This window comes from Macaca fascicularis, chromosome 1 (genome assembly GCF_037993035.2).
Source record: "Macaca fascicularis isolate 582-1 chromosome 1, T2T-MFA8v1.1".
Lineage (NCBI taxonomy): Eukaryota > Metazoa > Chordata > Mammalia > Primates > Cercopithecidae > Macaca > Macaca fascicularis.
Window position 1 is genome coordinate 174,966,318 of NC_088375.1, and position 16,284 is coordinate 174,982,601.

General features: G+C 41.2%; 1 protein-coding gene and 1 long non-coding RNA gene across 32 annotated transcripts in view; one reads left to right on the forward strand and one right to left on the reverse strand.

The window, feature by feature from the left end:
* Nucleotides 1–16,284, reverse strand: part of FGGY (FGGY carbohydrate kinase domain containing) — a 452,310-nt gene that overhangs the window by 22,999 nt on the left and 413,027 nt on the right. The window lies entirely within an intron of this gene.
* The window catches only part of LOC123568601 (uncharacterized), a 107,050-nt gene continuing 100,391 nt past the window's right edge, over nucleotides 9,626–16,284 (forward strand). For both annotated transcript variants that reach the window (XR_012419598.1, XR_012419600.1), the window contains exon 1: nucleotides 9,626–9,893. This is a non-coding gene — a long non-coding RNA (uncharacterized lncRNA). The remainder of the gene's footprint in view (nucleotides 9,894–16,284) is intronic.

Below are 16,284 nucleotides of genomic sequence, written 5' to 3' on the forward strand. Positions count from 1 at the left end.
GATTTAATGGCAGGTGTCTTTCTAATGGCTTTTCTCTTAGAAGTAGTTGGTGGCTAATAAAAAATAGGAGGTCATCTCTCTGAACATGAGAGGAAAGACGGGGATGGGAATTGGCAAGGTTTGATGATAGTCATTGTAGAAAATGGGAAATTGAGCCGAAGCGATATATTTATTCAGGTTCCTATTAGGAAACAGATGGACACTCACATTGGGTAACTGAAGTAAGCTTCAAAAAGAGTTCCTTTAAAAAGGTTTAGGAAAAGAAACAAGTACCTAATGATTAGCAACAGTAAGGAGCCATTACAACCTCTTGGCCTGAAGGAGCACAGGGAGGGAGGAGTGGTTCCCATCATACAGAAAATTGTAGGGAAAGGGCCACACACAGGAACTGTGCTCCACTGTAGGATGGTAGATGGATGCAGCTAACTTGTACCAATCCAGCAAGGAGAGTGCTGGGGGAATAAACACCTTCATTATACTCCAGGCTCCTGCTGGGGCTGCTCATTGGCCAAACCCAACTAGAAACCAGGGCTAAGAGAGACTGGTAACAATTAGTATAGAGTGGTAGAAGCCTGCCTCATGGTTGTATGGCTTTGATTTATAGTGTTCACAAAGTTGAATTCATCCTGGATTAAGATTTGCTAAAGAACAATGGGGAAAAAAACAGCCACGTGGAGATTGACCATGTGGAAAAAGAGAAGACGGGCAAGAGGATAGTGGAAAAAAAAAAAATTCTGAAAATAGCCCTTCCACATACATTTTAGAAAGAAGGAAACTAAAACTCAAAGCATAATGTCGCCTGCCCAGGAGAGCAAGTTTAGTTAGTGGTAGGGTTAGTAGACAGGTCTGTTTAGCTGGAAAGCATTTTCCACCTTACCTTCCCACCTGCAAGCAATGAATCGTTTGGTTGAAACCATTCTCCCCACTCCCCTGTACCCCTCACCACCTAGTGTCTGTGCTTGGGAGAGTAAAACTCAAAAGAACAAAATTTATTTCAATGAATATTTTTACATATGGCCAGATAGGTGAGGTGAGGCTGTGTTTGGTAGCCTGGGCAGGAAATGTTTGCTAGTTTATTTGCAGAAGCCAAACTTATCTCTACCAAGTAATTAAAAAATAATCTGTCAGGTTAGAGGCAAGGACAGAACAAGATACAGCTTTTATTTGGAGCTGAAGTATTATTGGAATTTTCTACCCCCAATATATAAACTCATGTATACTGAAAAGCAAATATTCACCAGCACTGCCTTCATTACTGGTGCTTATGGCAAATGTACAAGCTAAGAGGTGGATGAGGAATGTGCAAGGGTGTCTTTTGTGAAATAAAGGTGAAGTCAAGTTTTCAGGAATGCTCTGTTCCCCACTCCATGTCTGTTCTGGTCTCCCTTCAAGGCAATACTTGACCAAGTGACCTTCTTATTTAGGTCCAGTGGTTTGGGCAGGAAAGGTAGAGAGACTGTGCCTGGCTTCTCCTGTGTCTGGTACTGAAATCAGAGCTACGAAGCTGGGAATGGACAAAGAAGAACCAGCCAAAGCTAGGATGGCATTCCTGTGGTATGACCTTGGGGCCTAATCTCTCTTAACCCATTTATGAAATTTCCTCATTTACAAAATTTGGCCAATACTTAATGAGTAATTGTGAGGATTATATAAGGCCAAGAATACAAAGCTCTGGGCACATGTGAGTGCCCAGCAAAAGTGTATTCTTGCCACATTCCTGTTGCTCTCTGGTCCTAGTACTTTGATTTAACTATTTCTTTCATTTCCCAGAATAACCAATTTCTTCTGACATGGGATTCCATTCACAGAAGATAGCAGGGGTTTTCCTACAGCTTCCCAATCATGATTATTCTAGTTTTGTTTTGTTTTATTTGGTCACTTTTGGGCCTTGGTGACTCCAGGTGGCCATTCTGGGGAAACCACAGGATTTTGGATCATGGTTTTTCCCCCCCATCTTTGAGTAAACACCAAAAGCTTTCTTTACCTTTTATTCCAACTCTCGTTTGCCATCTGGTGCCTGGTTTGGCTGCATCTGTGTTTACTTAATGACTTTAGGCGAAGGCTGAGTTTACATACGGGAAGAATGAGAGAGCTTTGCTGATTCCTTCCATATGTTCATTTATTCATATATTATGATTTTTGTAATCTCACCAGCATAGATCTCTTCAGACAATCCTTACTCTGTTCTCTGGAGACCTGCTTCTTTGTGTTTGCAGCTGGGAGTTTCTGTGAGAACGTTTTTTCAATGCCTATTACCTTTAGCACAGCTCAGTGAGGCTTTTAGATGGGCACAAAATTAATGTTCTTGAAGGTTCCTCTTTTTGAATAGGGAGGCTTATTTGACTTGGTTGATTCTGAGGACTCAGAAGACCTGGGTTCTAGGCTCTTCTCTTACTTCGTAAATGGTATGAATTCAGACAAGTTTTATAACCACTCTGGTCCTCAGTTTGCTCTCACCCCCATGATTCAATTACTTCCCACCAGGTCCCTCCCACAACATGGGGAAATTCAAGGTAAGATGTGGGTGGGGACACAGTCAAACAGTATCATTCTGCCCCTGGCCCTTCCCAAATCACATGTCCTCACATTTCAAAACTAATCATGCCTTCCCAAAAGTCCCTCAAAGTCTTAACTTGTTTTGGCATTAACTCAAAAGTGCACAGTCCAACATCACCTCTGAGACAAAGGCAAGTCCCTTCTGCCTATGAGCCTGTAAAATCAAAAGCAAGTTAGTTACTTCCTAGATACAATGGGGGTGCACGCATTGGGTAAATACAGCCATTCCAAATGGGAGAAATTGGCCAAAACAAAGGGGCTACAGGCCCCATGCTAGTCCCAAATCCAGTGAGGCAGTCAAATCTTAAAACTACAGAATGAGCTCCTTTGACTCCATGTCTCACATCCAGGTCACACTGATATAAGAGGTGGGTTCCCATGGTCTTGGGCAGCTCTGCCCCTGTGGCTCTGCAGGGTACAACCTCCCTCCCAGCTGCTTTCACGGGCTGATGTTGAGTGTTTACAGATTTTTCAGGCACATAGTGCAAGCTGTCAGTGGATCTACCATTCTGGGGTCTGGAGGTCAGTGGCCCTCTTTTCACAGCTCCACTAGTCGGTGCCCCAGTAGGGACTCTGTGCTGGGGCTCTGACCCCACGTTTCCCTTCCACACTGCCCTAGCAGAGGTTCTCCAAGAGGACCCCACCCCTGCAGCAAACTTCTGCCTGGACATCCAGGCATTTCCATGCATCCACTGAAATCTAGGCAGAGGTTCCTAAACCCCAGTTCTTGACTTCTGTGCACTTGCCAGCTCAACATCATGTGGAAGCTGCCAAGGCTTGAGGCTTCCACCCTCAGAAGCCATGGCCTGAGCTCTATGTTGGCCCCTTTCAGCCACGGCCGGAGCAGCTGGGACTCAGGGCACCAAGTCTTGAGGCTACACAGAGCAGGAGGACTCTGGGCTCTGCCTATGAAACCACTTTTTCCTCCTAGGCCTCCAGGCCCATGATGGGAGGGGGTGCCATGAAGACCTCTGACATGGTCTGGAGATATTTACCCCATTGTCTTGGGGATTAACATTCAGCTCCTTGTTACTTATGCAAATTTCTGCAGCTGGCTTGACTTCCTCTTCAGAAAACGGGATTTTCTTTTCTACTGCATTGTCAGGCTGCAAATTTTGCAAACTTTTATGTTCTGTTTTCTTTTTGAAACTGAATGCCGTCAATAGCACCCAAGTCACCTCTTGAATGCTTTGCTGCTTAGAAATTTCTTCTACCAGATACCCTAAATCATCTCTCTCAAGTTCTAAGTTCCACAAATATCTAGGGCTTGGGCAAAATGCTGCTAGTCTCTTTGCTAAAACATAACAAGGGTCACCTTTGCTCCAGTTCCCAACAAGTTCCTCTTTTCCATCTGAGACCACTTCAGCGTGAACTTTATTGTTGACATCACCATCAGGATTTTGGGCAAAGCCATTCAACGAGTCTCCAGGGAGTTCCAAATTTTCCCACATTTTCCTGTCTTCTGAGCCCTCCAAACTGTTCCAACCTCTGCCTGTTACCAGGTTCCAAAGTCACTTCCACATTTGTGGGTATCGTTTCAGCACTGCCCCATTCCCGCTACCAATTTACTATTTTCATGCTGCTGATAAAGATATATCCGGAACTGGGCAATTTACAAAAGAAAGAGGTTTAATTGGACTCACAGTTTCACATGGCTGTGAGGCCTCACAATCATGGCAGAAGGCAAGGAGGAGCAAGTCACACCTTACATGGATGGCAGCAGGCAAAAAAAGAGAGAGAGCTTGTGCAGGGAAATTCCCCCTATAATACTGTCAGGTCTTGTGAGAGCTATCAGTTATCATGAGAACAGCATGGGAAAGAACTGCCCCCATGATTCAGTTACCTCCCACTGGGTCTTTCCCACAACATGGAGGAACTCAAAATGAGATTTGGGTGGGGACACAGCCAAACCATATCAGGGTGTAAGGTCTCAGGGTGTGTGCTTTCCCTTTTCCCAGCTCCTGAGAACAGTATATTTAGGGGGAAAAGAATCTAAGAAAGGAGTTCCATCTCCTGCATAATGCATAAATAAAAGAGATGATATTTAAAATGTCATTTTGATTTATTTTTCTATAGTACAGTTGAGACTGTACTATAGAGAAGTACTATAGACTGTACTATAGAGAAGATCACAATATCACCTGGTGTCAAAGCGAGGACTAGAACTTGGGCCTCCTGACTCCTAGGCTGCAAATCTTCCTCATGAGCTAAAGAGGTTGGGGAAAAATGGAAGGCTGGATGGGGTTCACTGGGGACAAGATGTTAACTAAAGGAGGAAGCAGGCCTAAACCTCTTGCCTCAGAGGGCTTGTCTGTGGAAAAGGCATTCTCAAGGGGGCCAAGACATGTGTGCAGTGAGTGGGGTGGGGTTGGAGATGGGGAGAGTGAAGGTTTTTGTGTGCGTATGTGTGTGTGAACGTCCTCACATCACTGTGAGAGGTCTTCCCGTCCCTCTCTCTGCCTCTGCCCACCACCACTTGGTCTTTGTGTCTTGGAGAGTGAAATTCAGAGGAACAAAAATTCTTTTAAGGTTTTTGAATATGACCAGATAGATAAGGCAAGGCTGTGTTTAATAACCTGGGCAGGAATCTTTGCTAGTTTATTTGCAGAAGCCAAACTTATGTCTGTCAGGTAATTACAAAATAATCTGTCACATTAGAGGCAAGGACAGAGCATAAAAGGATCTTGTCCATAGCCCCTGGGCACATTGGCCCCCAGGCCTTCTCTGCTCAGAAGCAGGAGGAAGAGCAGTACCACAGAGGTGCACCCACAACCAGCTCCCAAGGCCTTTCTCTCTCTGTGGGAGGGCAGTACTTGTCAGAGTCGGAGGGACGAGGGCCTTCTCCTCCCCCAGGGGCTGCTTCAGGGCACTGAGAGGGCAGAGGAGGGTCTCAGCATTCCTCAGTCAACTGATGTTAGGTTGAATGGTACGTGTGTCTGTGTCTATATGCATGTATGCTTCATGTATGTCATAGCTTAGCTGAGATTCAAAGGATGCACAGGTATTAATGGCTGAAGGAGGGGGAAGCATGTGTCTACAAGAGGAGAGGGCCACATGGAAGGAGGAAAAATGACACTTGACTCACACCTGTAATCCTAGAATTTTGGGAGGCCAAGGCAGGTGGATTGCTTGAGCCAGGAGTTCTAGACTAGTCTGGCCAATGTGGCAACACCCCGTCTCTACAAAAAAATACAAAAAATTAGCCAGGTGTAGTGGTGTGCATCTGTGGTCCCAGCTACCCGGGAGGCTGAGATGGGAGGATCACCTGAGCCCAGCAGGTTGAGGCTTCAGTGAGCTGTGATGGTGCCACTGCACTTCAGTCTGGTCGCCAGAGCAAGACCCCGTCTCAGAAAAGAACTTATTCATGTGACCAAACAACACCTGTTCCCCAAAACCCTACTGAAATAAAGAAAAAGAAAAGAAAACTGACACTTGAGGAATGAGAAAGGCTGTGTGGTTGGAGTAGAGAGAGTGAAGGGAAGGGCCATACCATGTGGACCCCTCAGTCTCCTTTCCAAGGGCCCTGGGAAGCCAAAGCTACTGTCACCCAGTGGCTCTGCTGAGGTCAGCAGGGGCCAGGGGACATCAAGATGGCTCTCTTATCACCCAGATATGAGAGGTGCTCAGGAGGCAGATAGCACGCTTCAGTGACAGACCAGATGGGGGCATTGGGGGAGAAAGTTGTTAGAAGTAACTTAGATTTCTGGGCTTAGGCATGTGGCCCACTTAGGGGGATACAGAGTGAGGGTCTGTCCTTATGGCTATGTGCACAGAACTCCCTTTTTTAGATCTCACAGGGCTTAATTCAGGGACATGGGGTAACTGAGGGAGAATCTCAGCCTTGCCTTGTTCTGAGAACAGCAGCAACAAGGAAAGAAATCAAGAGAAACAATGTTGCAAAAATTCCTCACAGACCAGGCCAAAGCTTACATCAGCCAGTCATGTGGGTTTTAAGCTTGATTATTTAGTAAGAAATGAATTTGTCCTTGTAAGTGTTACAAGATCTGGCATTTACACCTGAGATGTGAAGGTGCTTGCATTTAAAAAAAAAAAAAAGAACAAAAAACAGCATAAGTTCTGAATAGTCAGGAAGTTTAAATGCAGCACTGGACAATCCACATAGAGCCTGAGGCTCAGCCCTTTTCACGGAGACATCACCCAGTTTCCCAAGGGTAGTGAGGAGGAGGTGGGGCAGGGGACACAAAAATGTGCATCAAGCCAGAAGACATGGGACCTCTCCATGGTCCATGCACATTTGCTAGGCCTTATGCACAGTCACCATGGCCATCTGGAAACACAGGAGCTTTTACCTGGGGGTGCACAGGCCAGGGGACTCCATGAGGAGAGTGTGTAGGACGTGGACAGGGAATTCCAGGGGAGCTCAGTAGGTGTTTAAGGCTGGAAGGGAGATGGAGAGGCCTGTAGGTAGTAGCAGCGAGTAGAGAAACCTGGATTAAACTCAGGCAATCTGGCTCCAGGACAGAAAGGCCTTTGAGGCAGAGGGAATGAAGAGAAGCCAGCAGGACTGAGCAGTAACTATTACGGGGAATGGGGGGAAGGTGCATCCAGGTACTCGGGGGCCATGTGATAGGTTTTGGAATTTTGTCTCAATTCTATGCTGGAAGCTCGTCACAGGGATTTCAGGGTGCAAGAATGGTATTTTCCTGTGACCTCTCTGGTTCTAGCAGGAAAACAGTCTGCAGCATGAGACCAGTTAGGAGATACTGCAGTGGTCTAGGCAGGGGCAACAGTGGTCTGCATAAAGTAATTAACCAACTAGCTAAGCTCCTGAATACCTTCCTTCCCTTCCTCTTTCTTGCCGCCCTTTCCTCTATCTGCTTTGGTATCTCTGACCCCCCTTTTCTCTCCGCAGAAGGTAGAGGACACAGTGATAAGAACTCCACCCTGCTCAGTTTGCCACAACATGGACAGATTTTGCCATTCCCTCATCTTCATTTCTGAGGTGCCCTCCCTGCATTTCCCCACTCAGGATCATCCTTTTCTGTGCCTGCATGCTGACAGGGAGCAGCTGCTGGTATCTAGAACAACTCCCAGCTGTTCTTCCAACTTTTCTCAAGTGTTCCTTAGTGTCAATGCCTCTAATTAGTTAAAATAGGAAGGGGGGTGGTAAACAGAGGAGCACAAGAGAGGCCTAATTTTAGCTGTAGCCAAAAGGACTTTCCCCTAAATACACTGTGATCTCAAAATACTTAGCTAAGCCCATATGTACATGGTGGGGAGAGAATTTAAAGAGCTACAGAAGTAAAATTCGCTCGTCAAATGGGACAGCTCTGCCTCTTTGTACAACTGGATTAAAGAGGAAAGGAATGAAAATAAACTGAACCCTCACTCTGTGCCGGGAACTGGACCAGATGCTTTGTGTGCAGCAACTCATTTAATCCTCACAGCAACAGGATGATGATGGGACTGGTATTACCTCCATTTTACAGATGAGGAAACTGAGGCTAGGTGAGGCTGATGCTACTCTGTGCAAGACGACACAGCTAATGAGAGAGCAGGATTTAAATCTGGGCCTCTCTGGCTTAACTGTATCTAGCAAGAGGAAGATAGGGCCTCAAACCTAGGACAAAGAGGGCATTGGGAAGATAGCTTAAACAGGGATTTGGAGCAGGGAATCAGAGCCAGATTCCAGGGGATTCTGACTCTCAGAACACTCAGACATCATTATAGGAACTGGCAGGACTCACTCAGTGCCTCAACTTTATCCAATCCAAAAATCCCTCCCAGCCCTCACAAGGTATGCTGGAGGAATGACCAGATTGTCACTAACAACTTACAGGTAGATAAATCATATGGAGAATGCCCCCCACCCCCATCTCCTCTCCTCACTTCAGCAAAAAAAAAAGAAAGACAAAAACAAAAAACAACCCACTGCTTCCTGTAATCACAGGAGATACAATATTTAGCAAAGGAATACGAACTGGTTAATCACCCAACCCCCTATAACCTTCTTAAGGTTAGGGGAGAATCTGGGCTCCTTCAGAAAACAGGCCACCTGATAGGACTCATGGCGTCAGCTTCCTTCATTTCAGTTCATGCTTAAAAGGCCTCTTCACTGTGAAGCTTCCCAGTGAGGTTTTCCACGCACATCTGGACATTTTCCACAATAGGCCTTTGAAGAGGCCTGAAGTATTCCGGGAAAGTCTGCCTCACTGGGCTGAGGTTTAAAGAGCAGAAGCCCACATTTATTTTTCTTTCCCGCCTTCTTTGACAAAACTCCCCTCAGTGGTTTGTGGGCATTTGCAAAGCGGCCCTGATTTTCAGCTCACTACTTCTAGGGCTGAAATCTTAAAGAAAACGAACAACAAAAGAGCAAATTCAAAAGAGCATGGGTATCATCAATGACTGTTTATGTGTTCTGCTCCTCCACCAGACTCTGAGTCGTGCTGAGTCATCTCTGTAGCAGAGAGAAAATGGACTTTGGCCTCAAGCCCACTTGCTCCATCACTCAGCATTGGTGACATTTTGTCGAGTCACTTAAACTGTCTGAAGCTTGGTTTCCTGACCTGTGAGTTAACAGTGGCCTGCCTTGTGTGGGCTACCAAACGTTCATGAGGTGGGTTAAGTAAATCACTTTACATGTTGTCCGACATGGACTGACAGATCTGTGCTGTCTCCTTGGCCGGGTCCCTCTCCACTATTCAGGCTAACAGCTACTCATTGTTTACAACTCAACTCAGGTGATGGTTTTCTTCTCTGGCAATACTTTACCCCTACCTCCCTCTTGCTTGGGCTAGATGAGGTATGTGTCCTCAGTGCTTTAAAACTTCCCTATTCTCTGAGCTGTGGCTTATTGTTATTTTAGTTGTAAGTGTATGTCCACCATGCCCCGCCCCCACACCACTGTAACAATGTAGGCAGCTGATGTCTTTCCACACTAAGCACAGTGCCTGGTATAACAATATGCTCAATGACTGCCAAGAGATTAATCAGTCTATTAGCAACTATTTATTGGCCCGCTTACTTTGAGTCAGGTGCTATTCTGGCTACTGAAGCTGTAGCTATGAATAAAACAGACATAGCCCCTGCTTTCATAAGCTTACATTCCAGTAGAGAAAGTCAGGAAGTACATTAAAGACACGTAGAGACTTGTGGTTATAGCTCCAACATGTAAAAACTGTGTAAGTCATTAAGCCCATCCTTACTCCAAAAAAAAAAAGAAGCTAAGAAACTATAAATCACTGATTTTTCTTGGATCCATAAGAGAACTGAAGTTACAGGACAAACTATCACTCTGAAATCTGAAGACAAAGGACAACCCAGACAGTCACAGCTGAGCTCTTACTTGGAGAAGCAGCTGCTGGAGTCATAAACTGGTAGGGACGCTTCAGTGGGAATTTGAAGTGTTGGGGGCTGAAATGGGAATTTGAAGTGTTGGGACTAATAAGAAAGTGAGCAACTCCTGAGGGTAACAGTCTTAGTGGAAGGGGGCCCACACTTTCATTGGTTTTACCTCCAGGAATGCAGAGTCGAGAATGATCCCCTCTTGGCTCTGGCAGGGGGAGGGAAAGGGTAAACAGTGTAAAATGTTTTTTACAGTGTTTTTCCATAACAGAGAGTTCTCCATAACAAAGACCTTCTCTTAAGAGCAAGAGACTTTACCAAAGCCTATTGCACCCAGGAGAAGGACATATCTCCAACTCTATTGCCTGTGAGCCTTCCTGTCTCACCTAAAGGAGTAGGGGCTAAGAACATCTATGAAGGTCACAGCTCAGGGACATAGGCCCACTAAAAGACAGATTAATCAAAAGATTATAGAATGCTTTACCTTCCCCATACCTTGAAACCACATCGACATGACCCCAGTATAATATTAGTGAATTACAACTCAAACAGCAGCAAGACATAGAATCTATCTAAGAAGCAGATCTTAGGGAAGCCAAAGACAATAGCAGGGATGAAAATAAGGACAACAGAAGAATGTGAGGCCTCTGGCATTACAACTATAACAAACATTAAACACAGCTCAATTTCTAACACAAAATGTCACATATAGACCTATTTGTCTCAGTTCCTATTACCAGATACATCATATCCAGGTTTCAACAAAATATGAAAAGGCATTCTAAAAGGCAAGAAAAACACAGTCCAAAGAGAGAAAGCAAGAATCAGAACCCAACTCAGATATAACACAAATGTTAGAATTATCAGAGAATTTAATGCAACTATGATTAATAAGTGTTCTAATGGAAAAAGTAAACACTATGCACAAACAGATGGACAATATAATGAGAGATGAAAATACTAAGAAAGTATCTAAAAGAAATCCTAATAATAATAATAATAATGATAATAATAAAAACACCAACAGAAAAAAAGAAGGCCTTTGATGGCCTTAACAAGGCGAGGAAAGAATCAGTGAATTTGAAGATACATCAGTTAAAAGCTTCCCAAACTGATATGCAAAAAGAAAAAAGAATGGAGGGAAACACCCAAGACACCCAAGAAAAATTTCAAAAGGTACAACATATGCACAATTAGAATATGAGGCTAACAAAGTGAGAGTGGAGCAGAAGAAATATCTGAAGTCATAATGACCAAGAATTTCCCAAAATAAAGAACAAACACCCAACAACAGATCCAGAAGTTTAGAGAACACCAAGTAGAATAAATATGAAAATATCGAAACCTAAGCAAATAATAATCAAAAATAAAACCAAAGACAAAGAGGAAATTTTGAAAGACGCCAAAGGGGGCAAGAAATCCACCTTATCTATAGAGAAACAAGCATAGGATTTACAATGAACTTCTCAGAAAACTATGTAAATAAAACCAGAATGGAGTAAAATGTTTAAAATGTTGAAAGAAAAACCTCACTAACTTAGAATTCTATGCCCAGTGAAATTATCTTTCAAACATAAAGGAGAAAGAAAGATTTTTCTCAAATAAAAGTTTATTGAAAGGAGACCTACACTACAAAAAATGTTGAAAAAAAAGTTATTCAGAGAGGATAGTGATATAGGTCAAAAACTTGGACCTACATAAAAGAAAAGGATCAGATAAGAAATAAATGAAGGTAAATGATAATATTTCATTTTTTTACTCTTAATTGATCTATAATTATATGTTTAAAGTAACAATAGTAACAATATATTGAGTAATTATAGCAAATGGATAAATGAAATAAATTACAGCAATGTTATAATAGATAGGAAGGAGGAATTGAAAGTACTTCCTTATAAGGTAACTGCACTACATGTAAGTGGTATAGCGTTATCTGAAGCCAGACTTAGGGAAATTACTAACTTTTAAAAAAAGAAGTATAATTGATATGCTAAGAGAGGAGAGAAAATGAAATCACATAAAATGCCTGATAAATACCAGTGAAAGGGAAAGAGGAAAAAAAGGTAAACAAAGAATAAATGTTACAAATATAAAATAGTTACAAACATGGTAGATAATAATCCAACTATATCAATAATCACTGTAAATGTGAATTGTCTAAATATACTGATTAAAAGAAAGAAATTGCCATAGATGATAAAAAGAATAAGGCCTACAAAGAAACCCACTTTTAACTTAGATAGGTTATAAGTAAAGGGATGCAGAAAGCTATACAATGCTAACACTCATCAAAATAAAGTTGTAGTAGTTACATTAATTTCAGACAAAAGAGACATTGGAGACAAGGAGGGGAAAAAATAGTAATTTAAATCCAAAGAAAGCAGAAGACAGGTATTGTGATACCTCTGGTCTTGTTCTTTTTGCTTAGAATTGCTTTGGCTATTCAGGCTCTTTTCTGGCTCCATATGAATTTTAGAATAGGTTTTTCTAATTCTGTGAAAAATGATGTTGATAGTTTGATAGGAAGAGCATTGAATCTGTATGGGCAGTATGGCCATTTTAACAATACTGACTGCTGCAATCCATGAGCATGGAGTGTTCTGGCATTTATTTGTTTCATCTCCAATTTCTTTCAGCAGTGTTTTATAGTTCTTCTCGTAGAGACCTTTTACCTCCTTGGTTAGCTATATTCCTAGGTAATTCATTTTATTTGTGAATATTTTCAAAGAACTTAAAACAGAGCCCATTCAATGTAGCAATCCCATTACTGGGTATACATCCAAAGGAAAAGAAATCATTTCACCAAAAAGATATATGCACTCGCATGTTCATTGCCATGCTATTCATAATAGCGAAGACATAATCAACCTAGGTGTTCATCAGTGGTGGACTGGATAAAGAAACTGTGGAACACGTACATCACATTACTATGCAGCCATAAAAAAGAACAAAATCATGTCCTTTTCAGCAATGTGGAGGCAGCTGAAGGCCATTATCCTATGCAAATTAATGTAGGAACAGAAAACCAAATATCACATGTTTTCACTTGTCAGTGGGAGCTAAACACTGAGCAGACATGGACATAAACATGGGAACAAGAGACACTGGGACATCCAGATGGGGACAGGAGGGAGGGGAGACATGGCTTGAGAAACTACCTAGTGTAAGATGCTCACTACCTGGGAGACAAGATCTGTACCCAAACCTTAGCACACACAATATAAGCATGTAACAAACCTATACATGTACTCCTTGTATATAAAATAAAAGTTGAAATTCAAATTTAAAAAAAGCAGAAGAAATAATAAAAACTAGAGCATAAATCAATGAATGTGAGTACAGGAAAGCAATAGAGAAAAGTCAATGAAACCAAAGCTGGTTCTTTAGAAACAGCAATAAAACTGACAAACCTTTAGCCAGGGTAATCAAGATAAAAAGAGAGAATTTGCAAATTACTAACATAGGCAGCTAAAAATAATTTAGATGAAATGGACTACTTCCTTGAAAGACAAAAACAATCAAAATTAACACAAGAAATAAATCATCTGAATAGAGCTGTATCCACTAATGAAACTGAATCAATAATTACTTACCTTCCAAAAACCAAAGTGCCAGGCCCAAATGGTTTTACTAGTGAATTTTACCAAATATTTAAGGAAAAAATTATACCAGTTCTTTACCATGTCCTCCAGGAAAACAAAAGCAGAAGAAAAACTTCCTGGCTCATTCCATGAGGCCAGCATTACTCTATTACTAAAACCAGACAAAGACATTACAAAGAAGAAAGCCAAAATCCACTATCTCTCATGAATACAGATGAAAAATATTCTCAATATAATATTAGCAAATCAATCCAACAGTGTGTAAAAGGAATTATATGCCACAACCAAATAAGATTTACTCCAGGTATACAAGGTTGGTTCAACATTCAAAAATCAGTCAATGTAATCCATTACATCAACAGATTAAATAAAAACAATTATATAATCATATTAATAAATGCAGGAAAAGTATTTGAAAAAATCTAACAATCATTTTTTATTGTGATTAAAAATTAAAAATTCCCAGCAAACTACAAATATAGAGGATTTTCCTCACCTCGATAAAGAACATGTACAAAAAACTCTACAGCTATTAACATACTTGATGGAAAATTGGATGCTTTCCCACTAAGATCAGGAACAAAGCAAGAATGTCCTTTCTCACCACTCCTATTCAAGATTGTACTGGAAGTCTTAGCTAATGCAAAAGACAAAGAAATGAAAAGGCAAACATACTGGAAAGGAAGAAATAAAACTGTCTTTATTCTCAGATGACTTGAATGTCTATGTGGAATATCACAAAGAATGAACAAATCAACCAACCAACCCAATGACAACACCAACAAATCCTGGAACTAATAAGCAAGCGAGTAAGGGTATAGGATACAGGGTTAATATACAAAAATCAATTTCTTTCTAGCAATTACCATCAAGGAAAAAACTGGAATTTGATTTAAAAAAATACCACTTACAATAGCATGCTGCAAAAACAAAAAAAACCAAAAACCAAAACAAAACAAAACAAAAAAACCCCCACAACAACACTTAGGTACAAATCTAACAAAAGTACACAGAATCTGTATGTGGAAAATTACAAAACTCTGATGCCATAAATAAAAAATGATCTAAACAAATGGAGAGAGATTCTATGTTCATGGGTTCGAAAACTCAATATTGTTAAGACGACAGATTCTCCCTATGTGTTTGATAGATTCAATATAATACAATTCAATATAACACAAATTGAATTCTCAGCAAACTATTTTGTAAGTATCCATAAAATGATTCTAAAATTTATATGGAAAGGCAAAAGATCTACATTAATCAACATAATACTAAAGAAAAAGAACAAAGTCAGTGAACTGACACTACCCAACTTCATGACTTACTGTAAAGCTACAATAATTAAGACAGTGTAAGGTTGGGGAAAGAAAAGACAAATAGATTAATGGAACCAAGGAGAGAACCCAGAAATAGACACAAATATAGTCGACTGATTTATTCCTTTTCCAACTCCTTTGACAAAGGAGTAAAGGCAATTCAAAGGATATAGTGTAATATTTTCAACAAGTCATGTTTGAAATATTGTATGTCCACATGCAAAACAATGAATCTAGAAAGTGATATTAGAGGTTTTGCAAAAATTAACTCTAAAGTAGATCACAGACATAATTGTAAAACACAAAACTATAAAACATCTAGAAGATAACAGGAAAAAAATCTAGATGACCTTGGGTTAAGTGATAAGTTTAGATACAAAACCAAAAGCATAATCCATTAAAAAAATTGATAAGCTGGATCACTAAAATTCTAAAACTGCTCTGCAACAGACATTTTTAACAGAATAGAAAGACAAGCCACAAACTTGAAGAAAACACATATCTGATAAAGAACTTGTATGCAAATATACAAAGAACTCTTAAAATTCAACAATAAGTAAACAAGCAATGTAGTGAAAAAGTAAGCAAAATATATGAACATGTGATTCACTAAAGAAGATATATAGATGGCACATAATATATATATATATATAAAGACATCATTTGCCATTAAAAATTGCATATTAAAATAGCAGTGATATTCATCTATAAACCTATTAGAATAGCTAAAATAAAAAAATCTAACAATGCCAAATGCTAAGAAAATATGTGAAGCAAGATTCCAATTATGTGACATTTTGGAAAAGGTAGAACTATAAAGGCAATAAAAAGATCAGTGATTGTCAAGGAGTTGGGGAAAAAGGAGGGCAAGTTAAAGAGGTAAAATACGGGGAAATTTTTTTCTTTTTTTTGAGATGGAGTCTTGCTCCGTCACCCAGGCTGGAGTGCAGTGGCATAATCTCTGCTCACTGCAAACTCCACCTCCTGGGTTCATGCCATTCTCCTGCTTCAGCCTCCCGAGTAGTTGGGACTACAGATGCCTGCCACCATGACTGGCTAATTTTTTGCTTTTTTTTTTTTTTTGTATTTTTAGTAGACAGGGTTTCACTGTGTTAGCCAGGATGGTCTCGATCTCCTGACCTCGTGATCCACCTGCCTCAGCCTCCCAAAGTGCTGGGATTACAGGTGTGAGCCACTGTGCCCAGCCAACATGGGGGATTTTTAATTTTAATTTTTTAACTGAGACGGAGTCTTGCTCTGTTGCCCAGGATAGAGTGCAGTGGCACGATCTTGGCTTACTGCAAACTCCGCCACCCAAGTTCAAGTGATTCTCCTGCCTCAGCCTCCTGAGTAGCTGGGATTACAGGCCCCTGCCACCATGCCTGGCTAACTTTTTGTATTTTTAGTAGAGATGGGGTTTTGCCATGTTGGCCAGGCTGGTCTTGAACTCCTGACCTCATGTGATCTGCCCATCTAGGCCTCCCAAAGTGCTGGGATTGCAG